Below are 21,232 nucleotides of genomic sequence, written 5' to 3'. Positions count from 1 at the left end.
TTCAGAATGGATCCCAAAAGTAGAAAAAGACCAAATTTATCATGTTAGAATCTTTATGTGTTTCTTTTAGTGGGATTAAACTGAGAACAAAATCATCCAATTTTACACTCATTAGAAAGAGAAAAATGAGCAAGGCACCATAGAAGGTATGAAAATTTATTCAAGTCCAACGGATGAGCTTTGAACAAAATTCCAGTAGATGGCAGTATTGGCCAACTTTTTTCTTAAAGTTCATTTTCAAGATGCTGATTAAACCTTGTCTGGGCAAGTTAGATTATTTTTTAAAATCCTAAATAAGAATTGAATTAAGTAAGAAACTAATTAAAAATAAGAAAAATCTTTAAGTGTTAATAACATAAACAACAACACTAGAGTAAGTGAGATATGAATTAACTTTTTTAAAGTTTATTTATTTTTAAGTAATCTCTACACTCAATGTGGGGCTTGAACTCAGGACCCCAAGATCAAGAGTTGCATGCTTTTCTGAATGAGCCAGGCAGGTGCTCCAGGAATTAACACTTTTGAGTACAAACAAGTGTTAAGGGCTTTGTAATGGACGGAGATGTTCCTGCTGTTCCCCCAATTCATATGTTGAAGTTCTTACCCCAATATGACTGCATTTGGAGGTAGGGCTCGTAGGGAGATAATAAAGGTTATATGAGGTCTTAAGGATGGGCCCGATTCCACTAGGACTGGTGTCCCTAGAAGAAGACTAAGAGACTCCAGAGATCTCTCTCTGCAGGAGCAAAAAGGAAAGGCCATTCAAGGATATATCAGGAAGGTAGCAATATACAAGCCAGGAGAGAGTTCTCACCAGGAAATCAACCGTGACACCTTGATCTTGGATGTCCAGCCTCCAGAATGATGAGAAAATAGATTTTTGTTATTTAAATCACACAGACTGTGTTATTTTTTTTTCCTCCAGACTCTGTCCTGCCCCCTAGTCTCTGGAATTTTTTGTGGCAGCCAGAGCACAGGATTACATGCTTTCTTAACGTTATCTTTTTATTTTTTTTTTTATTGCTTGTATGCATTTTATTTTTTTTATTTAAACTCAATTAGCCAGCATACAGTACATCATTATTTTTTTAAGAAGTATTTATTTATTTGTCAGGGAGAGAGAGAGCACGTAAGCAAGGGGAGCTGCAGGCAGAGGGGGAAGCAGGCTCCCCGCTGAGCAAGGAGCCTGACTCAGGCCTGGATCCCAGGACCCAGGCATCACGACCCAAGCCAAAGGCAGATGCGTAACCGACTGAGCCACCCAGGTGCCCCAGTGCGTCATTAGTGTTTGATGAGTGTCCAATGATTCATTAGTTGCGTGTAACACCCAGTCGTCATCTTTTTAGGTTCTTAGCGCTCTGCAGTAGGAATTATTATACTTCTTCACCAGTGAGAACACTGAGGAACAAGTAAATAGGTTAAGAGTATCCAGGTATTGTGCAGTGAATCTGGCTAAAACTGGGCCTTTCTGAGTGGGATGTCTCTGCGCCTTCGACCACAGGCAGTGCCGTCTCTGCGACTACGGCCAGGGGTCTAGTTTCGGTCTTCGTCAGGCGCAAAGTATCAGCCGCATCTGATGCAGGAGTTCACTCCCTCTTCTGAAAATCTGGCTTCCAGAGTCCATGCTCCATGGTGTTTCTCCTCCTTCTTCGATGGTTCCTTTCTCAGGCGTGCTTTACAGGGAACCCCGCATCTCCTTGACACTACACCTTGGAAAACCCCAGGGCGCCGTCTTGGGCCTCTTCCTGTTTATCGGAAAGCACTGCCCAGGTGATCTCAGGCAGGCTCCTGGTAATTGCTACAGCGTCCAAACTGGTTTTCCTGCTTCCACACTTGTCTCCCTGCGGTGACACAGCAGCCAAGGCATCCCTGTTAAAATAGGAGTCAGATCGTGTCATTCTTTGGCACAAACCCCTTCAAAGACTCTCCTCTACCTCAAAGGAAAAGCTGAGGTCATTAGAGTGGCTCAGAAGGCCCTTTGCCACGAACACCTCCAGCTCCTAGGCCTCCAACATTTCGCAATTTCTCTCTGGCCTGATCGGTTACTGCTCTTTCCTTTGCCCACTCACTCCAACCACCTAAGCCAGTCACGTTTCTGCCCCAGGGCCTTTGCACTTGCTGATTTCCCCGGTGATGCCGATGTTACTTTATCCTTGGAGGCATCTCTATCTAAACTGCATATCATGCACTCTCCCAGTACTTCCTAACTCCCTTTCTGCATTTAGATTTTCTTTAGCCCATACCGTTGTTTAACATCCTATAAATATTTTACTTATTTATCTGGTTTATTTCCTGTTTCCTCCCTTCAGAATATAAACTCCACAAGGGCAAGGATTTCTGTCTTTATTTTCACTGTTCTACCCCCAAAATCTAGGATAGGGCATGGCACACGGAAGATACTCAATGAGTTCATATGCTGAATAATTGAAAGGACCAGACCATGTTGCCTCACCCAGAGATAATTGCTAAGAATGAGAAAGGTTATTGTACAAAGAATCCCAAAAGCTGTCTACATCTCACACAGAGACAACCAAAAAATTTCATGTAAACCACTAACATAAAAGATTATACAGAATTTTAAAAACTACCAGATTCTGTAGATTCTTAAGTATTGCAATAAGCTCTAAAGAAAAACAATCAAATATGTGAAGACACTGGAAAATAGAATAGTTTCTAAATTTGCTGATATTTCCCATACATATAAAGGCTAGAGGAAGACTCAGTCAGCTTCTCCTGGGCCTTCCAGGACCACGCACCCACAACTGAGATAAATGTATTCTTTGGGGTTTTTTTTTTAGGATTTTATTTATTTATTTATTCATGAGAGAGAGAGACAGAGGCAGAGGGAGAAGCAGGCTCCCCCCAGAGCAGGGAGCCCGATGCGGGACTTGATCCCAGGACCCTGGGATCATGACCTGAGCTGAAGGCAGACGCCCAACTGACTGAGCTGCCCAGGCGTCCATGGAATAAATGTATTCTTTATCTGAATTTGATGCATTTAAATATTTAAATGCAGCATTATTACATGCATAGAGGATTTTATAGACAACAAATAGCTTTGTAAGACTAATTCTGTTATTTTTTTATTAAAGATTTTTTTTAAGTTTATTTAAGCAATCTCTCACACCCAGCATGGGGCTCGAACTCATGACCCTGAGATGAAGAGCCACCTGTTCTACCAACTGAGCCAGCCAGGTGCCCAGACTGTTTCTGTTTTTATACAAAATACAACAGCATACTTGCCTATAAAGATTATTATACAGAATACATTCATAGGCTTGCATGAATCAGTTCCCTTGAGGACATGTCATAATTTTTATTACGTCCCTGAATATTTTGGCATGTGTTTATACAGCTCTCTTCAACGGAGCTAATAATGGGATGAAGTGGCAGAACTTATCAGGATTTTGTAAGTTAGGGTATAGAGTGAGATATCATAAGCAAAAATGTTTCGCTTAGTAACAGATGAATCTAAAATAGAATTGACTGGTGGGGCACCTGGGTGGCTCAGTCGGTTAAGCATCTGACACTTGATCTCAGCTCAGCTCAGTACTTTTTTTTTTTTTTTTTAAGATTTTACTCATTTATTTGACAGGGAGAGCAAGAGAGCACAAGCAGGGGAAGCAGCAGAGGGAAAGGGAGAAACAGGCTCCCCGCTGATCAGTGAGCCCGATGCGGGGCTGGATCTCAGGACCCTGGGCTCCCGACTGGAGCCGAAGGCAGATGTTTAACCAACTGAGCCACCCAGGCGCCCCTTAGCTCTGTTTCTGATCTCAGAGTCATGGGATTGAGCTCTGCGTTGGGCCCCACGTTGGGCACAGAACCTCCTTAAAATAAAGAAATAAATATAATAAAATAGGATTGACTCTCCTGTGTCCTGAACCATTTCCTTCACTTTCCTCTGAAGGGGACTGAACGCATAAGATGATGTTAGTGGTTTCTTAGTTGTACCTTTCACTTCTAGAACCATGATCTCTAGTCTGCTGTTTGGGAACTCAGCTGACAGACACGTGAATCTGACTCAAGGGGCTTTTAGACCTGGAAGGGGCCTCAGAGATCATCTTGCTTTCCAAGTCAGGAGATGTGACCTCAAGACATGGAGCGACTTGCCCAGTGACATACAGATAGCTTGTGACAAGGCTGACATTAGCATCCCAGTCTTTCAACGCCAGCCTGAGTCCCTTTCCCTCATCCCAAGCTGCTCAGAAACCCCCTCCACATTCCCACCCCCATCAGACTGAGCATGGCCCTACCTGTGACAGTAGCCCTTGTTAGCCCGTTAGGTACTGTGTTTAAATAGATCTTAAGGCTTTGGGAAGCAGTGGGCACAGCACGGGAATGGGGACTGGCGTTCGAGAAGCATGACAAAAATGATGAAACCCTCGTAATAAAGAGTGGACTGCTACAGACCTAGCACTTTGCTTCTCCACCAAACTGAACTGTGGCTCTAACAGTCATTACCTCATGCCTGTCACTCTGCCCTTTGATCTGAGGACACACATTACATGTGTGGCTCTCAGAAGATACTTCTGGTTACAATTGGTAATAGCATCTATACATTTCATTGGTTTCTTGGTACAGAGGAGGAAGTGGAATAATAGAATCATTATTTAGATAAGAACACATAAATATTTCCTACACCCTACGTCTGTTTTCTATTCAGTTATGTATTAAGCCATCTGGTAATGGAGAGAATGTTTGAAAATCTGCCGAAGTTTAACCTGAAATGTTATATTTAATGCCTTTGGGGCTTTGGATTTTTTTAATTTCGCATTGTAATAGATGGTGGTCAGACTAAAAGCAATACCTCTCTTAGACATACGCACTTGCTGAAGTCAGGTTACACGTGCATATAATTCACATAGCAAGACACGTGCTTTACTAATATGCGGGTAACGCTCAGGAAACACAAGAATGCGAGACCAGAATCAAGTTCCTCCAAGCAACTGAGGTGCAATCACTTATCACATTGTTTTGTCAGGCATAGCATGCCAGCACATGAATATTCTAGCACTAATATATGATATTCAAAGGAGGGGTCATAAATCTGAGTATGACTTAGAATCCTGTGTATCAGACGCACAGCTATGGCATTAATGTTTCATGTGTGCAAAGAAGACACACAGAAAAGTTAAAGGGCTTCACAGTACATCAAGTGGTGATGTGTACATTAATGATGAAAATGAGAACAAAAGCCGAAAGTAAAAGAAGGCGGCCAGATTCTTTCAAAGAAAAACAGATTCGAGGACAGGAGTTTTCAAACACTTCAGTCACTAAAGCTACGCAATTGTTAAGAAACAATCGGCAAACCTTGGGGCGCCTGGGGGGCTCAGACGGTTGAACATCTAACTCTTGATTTCAGCTCACATCAAGATCTCAGGGTCGTGAGATCGAGCGCTGGGTTGGGGCTCAGCGGGGAGTCTGCTTGAAAGTCTCCCTCTCCCTCTTTCTCTGCCAACCCCCCCACTCTTGCTTTCTCTCTTTCTCGAAAATAAATAAATAAATCTTAAAAAAAAAAAAGGAAACAATTGGCAAACCTTGAAATGATGGTAACATTTTAATGATTTTCATATTCAAGGTAAGTGGTAATGAAGTTTATACCACTAATAATTACTCGGAAGATAGTAGTAGTAAATTACAATTGTTACACATTATGACGGGTTAGGGATTTTTTTTTAAGATTTTATTTATTCATTTGGCAGAGATAGAGACAGTCAGTGAGAGAGGGAACACAAGCAGGGGGAGTGGGAGAGGAAAAAGCAGGCTTCCAGCGGAGGAGCCTGATGTGGGGCTCGATCCCAGAACGCCGGGATCACGCCCTGAGCCGAAGGCAGACGCTTAATGACTGAGCCACCCAGGCGCCCCTAGGGATTTTGTATGAATTGTAAGAAAAATGTCTTTATCTTTAGGTTTAATCTTATCCAGGTAAATAAGAAATTTTCTACGTGTAGGTTATCTGTGCCCCAGTCTTTGTTTTATATTTGCAAATGAATGGACTGCTTTAGTTTGAAGACAGGAGAGGAATAACATTCTGAAATTATATCTTCACACATTTTACTATGTAAAGACATACATACCCATTACAGAATCCTACTTATAAAACATCCCTATAGAATACTAGCAGAATTCCATGGGATCCCAGGATTTCCTTGAACGTGGTTCAAGGAACCTCATTTAAAATAAGTTTGCCTCAAGTCGTAATGAGCACTGGGTGTTATACACAAACAATGACTCGTGGAACACTACATCAAAAACTAATGGTGCACTGTAGAGTGACTAACATAATAAAAAAAGAATTAAAAAATTTAAAAATTAAATAAGTGTGCCTGCTTTTTTTAGAAGTATCAGTGTACCAGGATGATTACAGTTCCAAGTAAATTAAATGTCTTCTATTCACATACGTATTAAGTCACATATGTATTAAGTCACATACGTATTAAGTCACATATGTATTAAGTCACATACGTATTAAGTCACATATGTATTAAGTCACATACGTATTAAGTCACATACGTATTAAGTCATATACGTATGTGAATAGAAGACATTTAATTTACTTGGAACTGTAATCATCCTGGTACACTGATACTTCTAAAAAAAGCAGGCACACTTATTTAATTTTTAATTTTTTAAATTTTTAATTCTTTTTTTTATTAAGTCTTGAGGTAGGACAGCTACAGCTTAACAAGATCATCAAAGACTGAAACTATTTCCGTCTTTCCACTCAGCTGTTCCTTATATATGGGAGCTTCCCTTCATGGTCACAAAGTGGCTGCAGCAGCTCCAGGCATCACATTCCTTCTATCCTCAGATGGTAACAACCAAAACCTAGAAGAGAAATTAAAGACATAACCTCATCTTCTGTTCCCTTCTAAGAGTGAGGAAAACTATCCCAGATGTCCCACCCCAATCAGATTTCCTCTTATAAGGCTGAAAATTGCATCATGTGTTCATTCCTAAACTAATTGCCAGAGAAGGGAGTGGAATGATCATCACTGAGTTAAATAGGTGATTCTCTATCCAGGTTGCACACTAGCATCACTTGGAGAGTTTTCAAAAATAGTCAAGCTCTAGACAAAGTAACCAGAATCTCTGGTCTGGGAATGGGGGGGGGGTGTCTGAGCATTAGTATTTTTATAGAACTTCTCAGAAAATTCTAATTAGCTGTGAGCAGTGATCACACCTGTTAGAATGGCTAGTATCAAAAAGACAGGAAAAAACAAGTGTTGGCAAGGATGTGGAGAAAAGGGAACCCTTGTGCACTGTTTGTGGCAATGTAACTTGGCACAGCCATCATGGAAAACAGTATGGAGATTCCTCAAAAAATTAAAATTAGAACTACCAGAGGATCCAGCAATTTTACTTCTGAGTATTTATCCAAAGAAAAATGACGTTAGGGGCGCCTGGGTGGCGCAGTCGTTAAGCGTCTGCCTTTGGCTCAGGGCGTGATCCCAGCGTTCTGGGATCGAGCCCCACATCAGGCTCCTCTGCTGGGAGCCTGCTTCTTCATCTCCCACTCCCCCTGCTTGTGTTCCCTCTCCCACTGGCTATCTCTGTCAAATAAATAAATAAAATCTTTAAAAGAAAAAAGAAAAATGACGTTAGCTCCAAAAGATATATGAACCCCTATGTTCATTATAGTATTTTTTACAATAGCCAAGATATGGAAACAACTTAGTGTTCATCAATTGATGAATGGATAAAAAAACCTGTGGTATGTGTACATGTATACACCCACACACAGGAATATTATTCAGCGGTAAAAAGGAGGCAACCTTGCCATTTGTGACAACATGGATGGACCTTGAGAACATTATGCTAAGTGAAATAAATCAGAGAAAGACAAACACCACAGAATCCCACTTATATGTGAAATCGGAGAAAAACAAAAAATGGGGCTCCTAGATATAGAGAAAAGATTGGTGGTTGCCAGAGTGGGGATGGGGGTTGGGGAAACAGGTGAAGGGGTCAAAAGCCAAAAATTCCACTTATAAAAGAAATAAGTCATGATGATACGATGTATAGCATGGCAACTCTCATTAGTTAATACCATATTGCATATTTGAAAATTGCTAAGAGAGTACGACTTAAAAGTTGTCATCACAAGAAAAAAAATTGTAACTATGCATGGTGATGAAGGCTTGTAGCAGTCATCACTCCACAATATACACAATATATACAAATATCAAATCATCATGTCATACACCTGAAACGAATGTATGTCAATTACACCTCAATAATAATAATAAAACAAAAACTTCTGGATTAAAACAAGGAAGGCAGTGAGAATCAGTGAGTAGTCTAATTCTTAGATGAACCAAGATTCATCCCCTTGGGTAAGGAAGTGACCCAGCCTTTCTTGAAACCCATGGTTGCCTGATAACCACATAAAATCAGGGTTCTGTTATCAAGGAAGTAAGGAGAGAATAGTCTTGTTAAGTTGACCATGGAGTTGCATAGAAGTTTTAAGAACTAGCTGGAACTGTAGAACCACGTGCTACTAATACATATTATAAACAGTGAAGATGTTTTTTCAGTTTTCAAGTCACAAGCGGTCTGCTGCATAATTGTTGGTCATTAAAGAAAATAAATTCTTTCTTGTCTCCTTAGGCTCAGAGCTACCCAGACATTGAGAAGCAGGTTTGTCAAGATGACAGAGGACCAAGGTAATGGATTCCAGTGATGAAACAGGAAATTCATTCATAAGTTTTGGGCACACCTCCAAGTCGACTACTCAGCCAGAAATGGAATAACTAGGTTTTCCTACTTCTGTTTTATTATCCTCAATGAGAATGGCCAAATACGAGGCTAGACGGGACCTTAGAGAAAATCTGGCTCCCATCGCACACCATCCCGCCAACCTGCCACCCATGTTAATATTTTAAAAAGCAGAAGCATAGAGAAGTTATGTAATTACTAGAGATTACATCAGGAGACTGTGGCAAAAGTAAGATCTTTTCTCCACTTTCTCCAGCCCTGTCTTTGGTGCTTCTTCTTACAATGATCTCAGCGTTTCTCTGACCGTAGTTCTGTGTGTCTGGGTTGAAGGCTGTCTGGAAGGCGCTAAATAAACAGGATTTTGCATTAACACTCAGTTTTCTAAAGGAACACATGGGGGCAGCAAATGTTTAGGAAAAACTTCCAAATCTAACTTGCAGAGGCCATATCTATATTTGGACACTGTTTGGAAAAAGAGATTTTTGGGGAGGGGGTTGGTTTGTTTATTTGAGGGTATTGAGATGGCTTCTGATGTACATTCTTCACCATAGTAGTACTGGGGATTCCAGAGAAAGTGGTAGTCACCATGATTCAATTTTGCTTCCAAATGTGCCACCGCTAAGAGATGATCAAAAGCACTTCTTATAAATGGAATGTGTCTTCTTCAGAATGTTGGTTAATATTGAGCCATACCTTCCTTAAAAAAGGTAATGAAATTTTATGTCATAGGACCTCACTGGTTGAACTTACTGGTGAAGTTCTCCTTCAGCTGTTATCTTAACCCATTTTCATTGTTATGATTACTGATGAATCAAACATTCTCTTTTGGTAGGTACTTCTGTTTTTCACTTTCCTACTCATATAATGTGTTCTTTCTATTTTTTTTTGTTTCTTGTCGCTCTCTAATAATTCCCAACTAGTGACTCCGGAGGGATTAGTCCTGCTTTCCTGCCATCACTTATTACTAAAAGTGGGGTTCTAATACTAGAATTGTGTGCTATAAAAATATCAAGCATGTGTCTAGACAATGTTCAAGACACAAGGATGAGAGAGGTAACCGCAGGCATAGTCGGATCCGAAGTTTTTTACATTTTCTGGTTTTCCTGTAGCTTTCGGTAGAGGTTGAGCTCATTTGTGGGAAACAGTCACCCATCAAACCTCAACGTTAGATCCAAGAGCCATCCCTCTAGCACCACCAGAATCAAGGCCTTGGAGGTCATTTCTACCAATCCCGGACATCCCCCGTCTACGATTAACAATGGATACATAGGTCATATTTAATCCCAACTCCTTTAAAGCAGTTTCGATACTTAGGTTTACAACCATTTAGTCAAAAAGGTATTTGAATCAGGCCTTTAATCCTGAGCACCATCTAGGACTCAGTGTCATGGACTAACTCAGTGGGGAACAGGTGTGGTGAGGGAAAGGCCACCAGCTTGGACACCTAGTCCTGACTCCCTTGGCTACCACCAAGCTGAATGGTGTTGCGCTCAGTACCTGTACCAGTCAGTACTGGGCTCAGAATCACATACCTGGTGAAGGGCATTACGATGAAAGCTTTTAAGGCTCTCAAATTCTGTGATTCGGATTGTTTCTCCCTTGGGATAAAACTGGGGAAAGCATCTTGAATTCCCTGTCTTTGGGAGGCTTGAGCCAGGCTGCTGTCGAAAATCACAAGTCAGATTGTTCCTATCTAGTGTTCAAACTGAGACACACCAGAACTGCCAGGGCCAAGGAAATCCTATTGTTGAAAGAAGTTTTGCTTTGTTAGCTTCTCTTTCCAGCAGTAAAAGAAAAAAAGAAAAGATGTGAAAAATCTTGTCAGTATCCTGGGGTGGGGGTGGGGGGTGTTGTGTAAATATCTGAACACAGTAAGAACATGTAAACTGGATATGAATTTTTTTACATGTTTTACTTAACCTGAATTTTATATAAAGTTCCTTGAGTGCTCCAACAATGAAAGGAGAGAATATGTATTTAAACAGTTTTTAGTTTTATCCTGTATTCACACACCTGATAAGTTCCTCTAGCTGTAGTTTTAAAATTAAAAAAAATTTAAGATAACTGGAAATTAAAATCAGTTAACTGCTATTGTCTGACTTTTTGTTCAAACAAGTGTCTTAGATGACTGTGCCTTTAAGAGTTCCTGAAATAAATGAAAACAAGTTTTTCAAAATGAGAAATAAAAGGTTTAAACTGAAGACCACAGTTAACTTAGTATCCCATAACTTTGGTATTTTAAATAGTAATTCTCAAAGAGGAGGGTCAAGTCAGAAAGGGAACTGTGTGTATAAATTGTCAGGTTCTGGTGTTTGTTTGCAATCGCTTCCCAAGAAAAAACTTCCTCTTCATTCTTCTCAGCGCCACACTTCAAAGGAAAATTGTATAATTCTTATATCCACAACATAAGGGCTGAAATTATCCAATTAGAAAGGTTGTACCATTTACACTGTAAGATTTAGAAAAAATACATTCTGAGTTTGGAAACAGATGAAGAGATGTGTGCCCTGTCAATTTTCTTAAAACCCCATATACTTGATCCAGCCTTCTTCAATTATCAACTTAAATTTCCAATGCAACTTGCCATGTAGAAATAAATACAGAAAAACACAATGCCATTGGAACAATGCCTCCCCCCAAGTTTCCAGAGCCATGTTAAGTATCGTTTTATTTTTGGGGGGGAAAAAAAACACTTCCAAAAGAATATTTTTTTTTCTTTAGACTCAAGAAGCAAGACACACGCATCTTTGATTTTGGAATATGTAATTGGAAATGCAGAGGTGGCTGGCCTGTTCCTTGGAGATCCCTGATAAACAGACTCGTACAGAGCACCTTCGCTGTGGTGCAAGCCTTCGGGCAGCACGTGAAAAGCAGGAAGGCTCCATTATTAGGAAACTGCATGAGATCCAAACATGAAGTCTGACAGGTTTTAATGGCAACCGAAGTTTGCTCTTTTAAAGTCGGTGGTCGCGTGAAAAAAAGCAGTGGAATCTGGTGTCTGCCGGTCCTGTTGAGCCCATCAGCAGGAGCTTCCTTGAGGAAGGCAGAAGAGCAAAGCTCGCGATCTCCACTTTTTAAAATAAGGCCTTACCTCGTATTTCTAAATTAAAGTGACAAATCCTGGAGAAAAGCTCGGAGCACGCAGTGCAGCCTGTTCTGCCACTAGGCAACTAAGACAAACTGAAAGTAAATGGAGCCTTGTCGGAGTCCATCCACGACCGCGGACCCCTCCGGGCAGCGGGAAATGGGAGACCATTTAAGGGCCCGCACAAAGGGAACCAGGACCGAGCCCTCGGAAGCCCCGGCTTTGCATGCGGAAAGTTTTGAGGCTTCCTTCCCAGACGTTCAGGAGACTTGCAGCAATTTAGGAGACTCTCTGTCTCTACCAGCCTCTAAATTCTGAATGGGAGGGAGCCCCCCGGCCCTCCCGGCTTTGGCGCCAGAGCGCCCTCCCGGCCGAGACCCGCGCGCAGCGGGGACCTTCGGCCCGGCGGGAGCGCCCAACCCTGGGCGCGGCGCCCCCTCCTCCCGTTGCCGCCGCCAGGTCCGGCCTCCAAGCCACCCCCGGCCCCGGCCCCCTGCCACCTCGGAGCAGATCCGTTAGGCAGCCCAAAGTGGGGAGGGGGCGGCAGGGGAGCCTGGGCGAGCGACTCGCCAGCGGCCCCCGCGCGAGCCTCCGCACCGCCTGCGAGCGACGCTCACCTGTTTGCCCAGATACGGCCCTCTCTAAGGAAGGACACTGGGAGCCCGGATGGTGACCAGGCCCCAGCCGAGGCGCGGCAGGGCACCAGGGCGCACACCCTTCTCTAGATTGCGTGGCCCGAGGGGCAGCTGTGTGGGAAGCCCCGAGGGCAGGGTGCGCTCCCCAAGGTGCGAGCTGCAACCCGGACCCAGTAGCGCCGGCCGCCCGCCGCAGGGAAAGGCGCCGAGCCGCTCCACCCAGCCAACCTAGCGCCCTTTAGGTACAGATCCGGCAAGCTTGCCCCAGGAACCGGGCCGGGGGTGTCCGCGAGGGCGCGGCGACTGGGTGCGCACCGGATCAGCAAACTTAACCCGACCGGTTTGGGGGCAAGATGGAGAGGAGGGAGACCTCACTCCCCCAATGCAGGAAGAAGTCGGGGAATGGAGGATAGTTGCGGTAGGACTTCAGATTCCCAGGACAAGTCCCAGACACGTGGCTGGGCGAGCGAGACAGAGGTGCCTAGTAGGGTTCCAGGAGTTGGGGGGTGGGGGTGGGGGACGGGGAGAGAAAGGGTAGAGGAGGAAAGACTGGGAAAGAGAAAGAAGCCCAGAGCTCAGAGGTTGAGCAAAAGTCCCATCTGGCCCCAAGTCAAACCCAGGTGTGGTTCTGAACAAACCCGCGAAAGCGGCCGACGCCACCGAGAGAGGCGGGGAAACGCTGAGTTTTGTAGACTCTTGTTCAGCAGTGATGTCGAACTTGTTCTTAAGTTGGTTAATTCTAACGCAGGGCAAGTTGCTTGAGAGATTTACACCTCTCCGCACCTAAAACCGAGACACGCCCTGTGTTCCCAAAGGATGGACAGGTAAAAGCCGGGAGTCGCTGTTTTTCACAAATACAAAGATGAACAGCTGCGGATTGGAAAGTTGGCCCCCAAACTCCGCCTCTGACAGAGGCACACAGTTCCCTGGGTGAGTGGTTCCCAGATTTGAGCGCGCCCTAGCATGGCGGGGACGGCTGTTTCCAATACTGGTCGCTGGGCCTCACCTTCAGAGTTTTCAGCAGAGCTAATGTGGTGCCTAAGAATTTGCATTTTTAATAAGTTCCCAGAAGACGTTCATCTTGCTGTTGTCTAGACCACCCTTTGAGAACCACTACCCTAAGCCATTAGTTCTCAAATTTGGCTGCCTGGTGCAATCACCTGGGATGCTTTTAAAAATATGTGTACTTGGGACCTAACCTCCAAAATCCTGATTCCATTGCTTTGGGGTGCCACTTGGGCATCAGAATCTTCAAATGCTTTAGGTGATTCTACTATCGAGCAAAGGTTGGACACCACTGCCCTAAGTCGTTTATTGTCCCAAGACAACCTGTGGGGGGGGGGAGGGGACAAGGACCTTCTCCTCCTGCTCTGGGTGATTCTGCCAGCATTGGATCTAGCTCCCCAGTCTTGGGAAAGACAAGTCCCTCGCCTTACAGATGTTTTGAACGGTGATGCAAGCACGACGTTGATTCTCTGTTTTCAACTATACAGGAATTATAAAGGATGACACAATTCCCCCCAGGTTTTAAAAATACAAATGATAATTTTGCATTGGTAATGCTGCCTGCCCTAGCTCAGGATATCCCATTAGGAGCCAAAGTGATCGCTCTGGGTTAGTGATTGCAAGCGTCATGGAACCTAAGAGTCCCAAATCTAGGCCCGATCACAGGCACTTGGATACAAATTCACCAGATGCTGTCCTGCTACATTAATGTTGGTTGCAGGGGAAATTGCATGCTTGACTAGGAGAGTGGGGGTAGGGGGGAGTGGTATTTGGATTTGGAGAATCACCTATGCAAGCCCAACTCTGGTTATATTATGAAGTCATGAATTACTGTTACCAAGACTAGAAATGTCCTCACAGTAGAAGGGAAATGGGGAAGGTGGGGTGAGGATGGGAAAGCCTGCTCTCTTTGCCCTTCCAAGGGTGACACAACTGGCAGAGACACCTACACCACAGAGGAAACCCCCAGAGGTACTCGGTTGGGCATAGGTTTGGTCGCCTGCAGGATTTCTCATCTCACTCTAGACAATCCAAGGATGGAGATAACCCAAAGGGACTGGACACCCACAGGGATTGCTTATAACTTCCCCATACTTTTGCACCCCTCCCCCAATTTCCAGACCATTTGGTCAGTATTGCCAGAGCAGCCTAACCACATCGTCTTCAGCAACAAGTATGGGGGGTGGGGCACCATGGGAGTTAAATGGAGCAAAGCCCTCCCCCACTGGTTACGAATTGCTGAAGACTGTCTTGTGGGCCCAGCAGTGCCCCTATAGGGAAGGAGATCAAGAGGGACCTCTCGCAGTTTCCAACAACTCACCCTTTTCCCCTCTGCCCATCTGTGGGGAGTGCGGTGAGGGTCTAGCATCTTTGAAGACCCTAGAAAAGTAGGCATCAAGACTGACAGCTGCAAATGAGTGGATTCCAAGGAACGAAGAGAGTGATTCGGCACTCTGCCCTACCCAGTTCTCGGCCTGGCTCCCCTGTCAAACTCTGGCGCCAGCACTGGGGCTACCCTCTGGCTTTCCCCTCCTGGAGGAGCACTGCCTGTCCAAAAGATTTACTCTGGAAGAGTTGGGAGAATTCCCCTTTCCTTTGCTGTCCCGGCTCCCCCCGCCCCCGCCCCACGCGCGCGCGCGCGCGCGCGCGCGCACACACACACACACACACACACACACATACACACACACCTCGCGGTTCTTCTCTAGGGTTTCCCTCCGGGGCAGATTACTTTATGACAGGGTGTGATAAGTGGTGATTTTGTTCCTCTTTTGATGGCAGGATTGCTTTGTAAACAGAAGCGCAAACTCGTTCCGATAGTGGTTCCGCACCAGTGAGCGGCGGCCGCCCTGACACAGCGGGCGGCGGAGGCTGCGGCTGCACCTGTCGCCTGGGGCCTGAAGGAACCCAGGCCTCGCGTGGAGGGGTCACGGTCCTCTGGCCTCCAGGGCACCTCTAAGTTTTTGGCCTCTAGGCCTCCTGTCTTTGCACCCCTCCGGCCTTCTGTACCCACTGCCCCCAAGAACTCCCAGTTCAACGTGCGCGCCTTGGAGGCGCCTAGGTGAGCACAGCTCAATGGCCCGCTGTCTCCCTTCTGCACTCTCCCTGGACACGTTCAGTAAGAGGTTTGGCTTCTTCTGTGGTTACTGGTAACCCTACTCCTTTGCCCTAATCCAGCTGAAGGGTGGAGTGGGCTTTGTGTGCTGAAGGAATTGCTGGAGGGTCCTGGTGTGGCAAGTTACCACTCAAATCCCCTCACTTTGCCCCTGAATAGTCAAACCTTCTCCCTTCCCTGCTCAGATCCTGGGGGCCAGTTTATTGCTGAGAGGGGCCCAAGAATGACCCAAAGTTGACACGTTCTGTCGGGCCCAAGGGCCAGAAAGATGAACTTCTGCAGGGGAAGAGGCCAGGTGCAGTGAGCCGTCACTAGATCTGTCCCAATAATCCTGGACTCCTCTAAGGGAAAAGCAAGCTGAGGCCACCACAGCCATGAAATTCTGAGTTAACCCATTGCTCAGACTTAAGTTTAAATTTCCAAGTGCCTTAAGGAGCCTCCAGTGGGAGGCGTGGGGGGGGGACGCTGGGGAGTGACACTTGACGGTGAGTGAAAGAACAAAAAGGTGAGGTAAGTCCTGAAAATTCTGGGGTGGGGAAGAATGCAGTTCGAGCAGTTTTACCCTAAGGGAAAGATTTCTCCCGCTGCAACTTTGGGGCTCATGAAGCTGGGAAGCGGGTTACAGGATATGAATAGATTCCACCTGGATATCCCTGGACACCGGGGGCCTCAAGAGAGCCTGAGCTGAGCATTACCTGAAGCTGGGAGGTCAGCGCCATCTGACACCAAGTCTTCCAGCCCCTTCCCAAAGCTCTGGCCGCCTGCACTGAGCAACGCACAGAAAAGTTTGCAGTTGGGTGGAGAAGTCCCAGGACCTGTTAGCTGCAGAAACTTCTTTTTGGAGGCAGCGCTAGGAAAGAGGAGGAGGACTCCTACCGATCTCCCTTTCCTTGACCCAGTAAGAAAAAAAAAAAAAAAAAGTCCCACTTTTCTCTGATTCACAGGAGGCCTGAGGCCACCGTTCCGGAGACTGCTAGGTGCTGAGGTGGGTCGCCAAGAGCAGTTAGTGGCCTTGAGACTGCCCTGGTACTGGGTGCACCTGAGTCACTAGGGTGGCTGACCCAAGTTTGGGTGTGGGGTGAAGTTGGGAGGTATCACCCCTGCCTGCCCCCCAAGGCTCCCTCCTGGAGGCAGAGTCAGGCTAGTGCTGAGTTCCGGAGGAGATCGAGATGGGGGAAAGGCTCCGAGGCCAGAATCGGGCGTCTGGGGAGCAAGGGGGAGGGCCCACACCCGGGGAAGAGGAGGGTTCTAAGGAGGGAGTTGCAGTTGGAGGCGCAGTTGCCCACAGTGTCTGACTGCAGTGTGCCCAAAGAAGGCCCAATGGAGTTGACTGCTTCTTGAATTGAACCAGTCTCGGGTACTCTGAGGGTGGGGGATGGCGCGGAGTAGACAGTCCTTGACCAGGCTCAGCCGCTTTCCTTGAGAGTGCAACGTGGGCTAGCGCTGTGCTAAGCGCTTTGCGAACGTTCCTCTAGGGAATCCTCACAACAAATTACCCATTTTATAAATGAGTAAAATTAAGGTTCAAACAAGCTCAGTAACTTGCCCTAGATCCCTCAGCCTGTAAATGTAAATGACTGAGCTCAGTCTGGACCCCGAGTGGTCGTACTCCAAAGCTAAATATTAGCTCCGGGCTGCTTCGGGATTCCTTCTTCTCTGCCCTCTCCCCACCCGGACCCCAACCCCAATCATCTGAACAGAAACCCTCATGCCCAAGGCCTGGGATGCTTCGATTCCAAATCTTCCCGTCCACTTCCACCCAACCCAGCGCAGCGGCGCGGCTTCGCGCTTAACCTCCCTAGCAGCTTTGCTTTCTCTTTCCCGCACACGCCTTGCCACCCCCAGCCCTCAAAAGGTACCAAAGTTGGAGACGGCACTTTCGCGCCCCACCCCAACCCTAGCACATGTCCAGCCAGCCGGGTCCCAGGTCCCTCCTCTTGTGCCACGGGTGCGCGCGAGTAGCGAGGCTGCACAGGCTTGAAACGGTGTTCATTTTTAAGAGAGCACAGCGCCCCCCGCCGGAATCTCCTAGACGCGTCTTCCCCGTCTGCCTTGTGACTTTAAAGAATTCGATGTTCACCAACCGACTTTGACAGTGTGGAAAAAGACGGGAAAGTGAAGTGGAGATACTACGGGTTTAAAACGCCATAATTTTAATTATTTAAAATTCTCACAAGGAAAAAAAAAAACCAACCCACAAACAAACACCAAACTTGTTGAGCAAGGTTCTAAGGCAGGTCCAAGAAAGTTTCAAATCCACAAGAGAATCGGCACACGGATGAAAGTCCCGCAGCCCAGGGACGACTTCAATGCCTAGGCGACACGGGGACTCCTTGAGAGTCACCAGCCACACTATCTCTGCGCATTCCGGGAGGGTACAAGGCCAGTGGGGCAGGTATGGAGGCTGGAGCGCGGGGCTAGAAAGGGGCAGTTTGGGTACGAGGACAAGTCTTCACTCCTCGGCTTCGGAGCTGACCTTTTACACATTTTGCCTGACGTGTCCCTAGTCAATTTGAAGCCGGTTCTTTGTTCATCTTAGTTCCCGCGACGGCAGCCACCCAGGGAGGGTAACCGGCCCTGTTCCAGGGCCCTTCCCAGGAGTTACAGGCCCAAGCCCTGGGTTCTCGGATCTCGTGGCGGCCGGAATGGGGCTGGCAGGGTCTCGAAGGAGCGCGGCCCGAGGCCAGGCTCCTCAGCCGGGCCTCCCTCCCGACCAGGTGTGGTTCCTGACGGGGAGGTGAGCTCCTCGGGAGCCCCAAATCCTGTGGCTTCCTTTAAATCTCCCTTCTAATTAGAAACAGCGGTGAAATCACTTGAGTGATTTTATCTGTCATGGGAAAGCAAACCCCAGCCCAAACCTCAGTTGCCCATCCCAGAACCACCAACGCCCCCACTCTCCTTTAAGGAGTTATTATTGGAAAAGATAAAGAGCAGGGAAGTCATAGAGGAGTGGGGGAGGGGCTCACCTTAAATAGAAATCTAAGTGTATGCGTGTGCAAGAGTGTGTGTGTGTGCGTGTGTTTATCTGCGGTGGGAGGAGACTAAGCCAGAAGGCAGAAATGAAACAGAGTCACGAACGTTTTCACCTACTGAGAAACACTTTGATCTGGGGTTGGACGCTGAACCCCTGGGAGTTGCAGACTCCGATCCGCGAGGGCCGGGACTGTCCTGAACCTCTCCGGCTAGTGGGGAGGCCCGCCCCAGGATCCGGCCCTACCGCATGCAGCCAGGTGTGCGGGACCTATCGGGTCGGGCCCAGTCTCCCGGCCTTGCTCTCTTCTCCCCCCCACCATCCTCCCCACTTCGGGGTGGAGACTCTCCCAGCCCCAAAGTTCCGAGGGGGGAGGAGAGTCTGGGGAAGAGCTCGTAGATGCCCCCATTGCTTGAGTGCGAAAACACACCCACTCACACTTGCATCGCGCCCTGCACACCCCAGCAGGCAGTCTGCCTCTGTTCCCCGGTCAGGGACTGACCGGGAAAGCGGGTTGGGGCTGTTGGGAAAAGCTGGAGCTGATGGCGAGATTGCCGCGGCTATAAATCCATCACTTCCCAGGTCAGCTCTGCGAGGCGCTGGGACTAGAGCTGGCGGAGTGAATTCCTGGGCTAGCGCGCATGCGTCGGCAGGTAGCAACCCAGCTCTTTATGACCAGGTGAGATGTTGGTGAGCAGGTAAAAAAGGAGGATTTGCCTAAGCGATTCCAGGGAGCGGGCGGAGGCGGAGAGGAAGAGCCTTGGCCCAGGGCAGGAGAGTCGTAAGTGAGGCGCGCCTGGCAGCTCCCAGGAGTGTTCCCAGGAGAGAAAGGGCAGAAAAAACACGCGCTGCCGGCGGGCCCGGAGCTGAGGAAAGTCCGGCGCACGCTCCACAGGTGGCCCCGGGGGTCACTTGTGCTTTGCGTGGCGGCCTTTCACGCCCCCTCCCCAGTAGAAACCAGGGTGGATGACTAATTCGGGAGGGGGAAGGGCGCGGGGCGGGGGTTGCAGTGCGTGGTAAGGAAGGTTCACTACTCCGTACGCCTTCGTTCTTGCCCTAGACCCCAGGGCTACGCATGAGGTGGGGTTCTGGTGCACCTGTCTCTCTTTCTGTCTCCAAGTTTGGGGGACCTAGTGGGTGTGGAGAATGGAAAGGGGTCCGGATGGAGGAGTCGCGCCCGCGAGAATGTTCTTTGGGGGAAATACTTAAAAGAGTTTGCACAAAGTTGAGCCTCTCACTCGGTCCGAGTCGTGAAGCCAGTTTTCGCGGCTTGGGCTATAGACTGGAGTGACTGGATGAGGGGTGAATGGTGGGTTAGATAAGGCAGGTCCAAAATTTGCCGGAACCGATGTGGGCCAGACTCGGCCAGGCTAGGCCTCGCGTACCACAAGGCCAGCTGGGCCCTTTGATCCTGCCCTCCTTGAGTCCTGACCCCATCCCGGCCAGAGGAGCGCTCTTCCGGCTCTCTCCTAACTTCCAGACATTTCCCCTATGGAAACCAGGGCAGCTCTGGCCAGGCTGGTGAGGGTAGCAATTTCTCCTCTGTTGCCGATTTCATAATGGGAACCTCAGGGCCCTCCCCCCACCCCCCAGCCAAGGGAGGCCTGGTTAGGGCGAGATTCTGTGTGCCTAAAAGCCTGCAGGGCAATTTGAACTGAATGCCCGGAACTTCCAGAGAGAAGTCGAGGCTCTGCCTTTTCTGAGGCGAGTTCTTTTTCTTGTTTCAGATTTGTGCCATTAGAAATAAAGTTGAGAGAAGTCCCGTCTTTACTATATTTTTTGGAGTTGGGGAAAGGAAATTGTCTTGCAGTTTTTCTCTCCTTGTATTTATTATTTTTATTAACCCTGAGCTCTATTATACCTCTCTTCCCAATTAAACCTCACTAAAATGAAGTTTCAACCCCAAAGTTAGACTGCCTTTGTGGGTTAAGGATGCAGATCCCACACCAAACACAAATGTTGGGAATCCACACCTTTACCTCCCTTGCCCCGGTGGGCCTCAGGGACCTTTTTTCTTCTTTTCTCTGGAGGGTGTAGACTGGGGGAGGTCTTTGGTTGAGGTGTCTGCAGTTTTCTCCACAAGCCTAGTGGACCTCACAGCCGAGCTCCTCAGGTCTGAGAAGGCACCGGTAGCTCAGGACCCGCCTGGGTCTGCGCCTCCAAAGGGCCTATGGTTCAGACGCGTGAGAATATGGCCCAAAGGGGAAAGGAGGGAACCCTGAGCCTAACTCCTGCGGGCTCACAGTTTGGCAAGTGGTGGGAAGCCTGCCTCTTGGGTGGGGCACGTGGATTTGGGGCCTGGAGGGGCTGGATCCTTCAGGCTTGGCCTGTTGGGCCCTCGGGTTCCACTGCGTGGTGACAACCAGAGAAAAGAGTCATTCAGGCCCCTTGCTGTCTCTTTGTTTCTCTCAGTGTCTCTGTCTCACACTGATAACTCATTTTTCCCTCCAACGGCCTCTTCATGCCCCCACTTCAGGCCTGGACCCCCGACCTCTATCCCCAGGCCTGGCGCTACTGTCCCGGGGTGCTGGTGGGGACGGAGCATTGACATGCAATGAAGAGACTTGTCGTGGTAATGACGTTCCCACAAACGCGGCTCCACTGGCTCCAGGGTCTACTGGGGCGCTCGCCTGGGCCTTTCTTCAACGCCCAGAATGCCGGCGGTGGCGCAGAGCCCGCAGGCCGCAATCGGCACCTCAAAG

The sequence above is a fragment of the Ursus maritimus genome, unplaced genomic scaffold (assembly GCF_017311325.1).
Source record: "Ursus maritimus isolate PB19 unplaced genomic scaffold, ASM1731132v1 scaffold_30, whole genome shotgun sequence".
Taxonomy (NCBI): Eukaryota; Metazoa; Chordata; class Mammalia; order Carnivora; family Ursidae; genus Ursus; species Ursus maritimus.
This window is presented reverse-complemented; position numbering follows the sequence as displayed.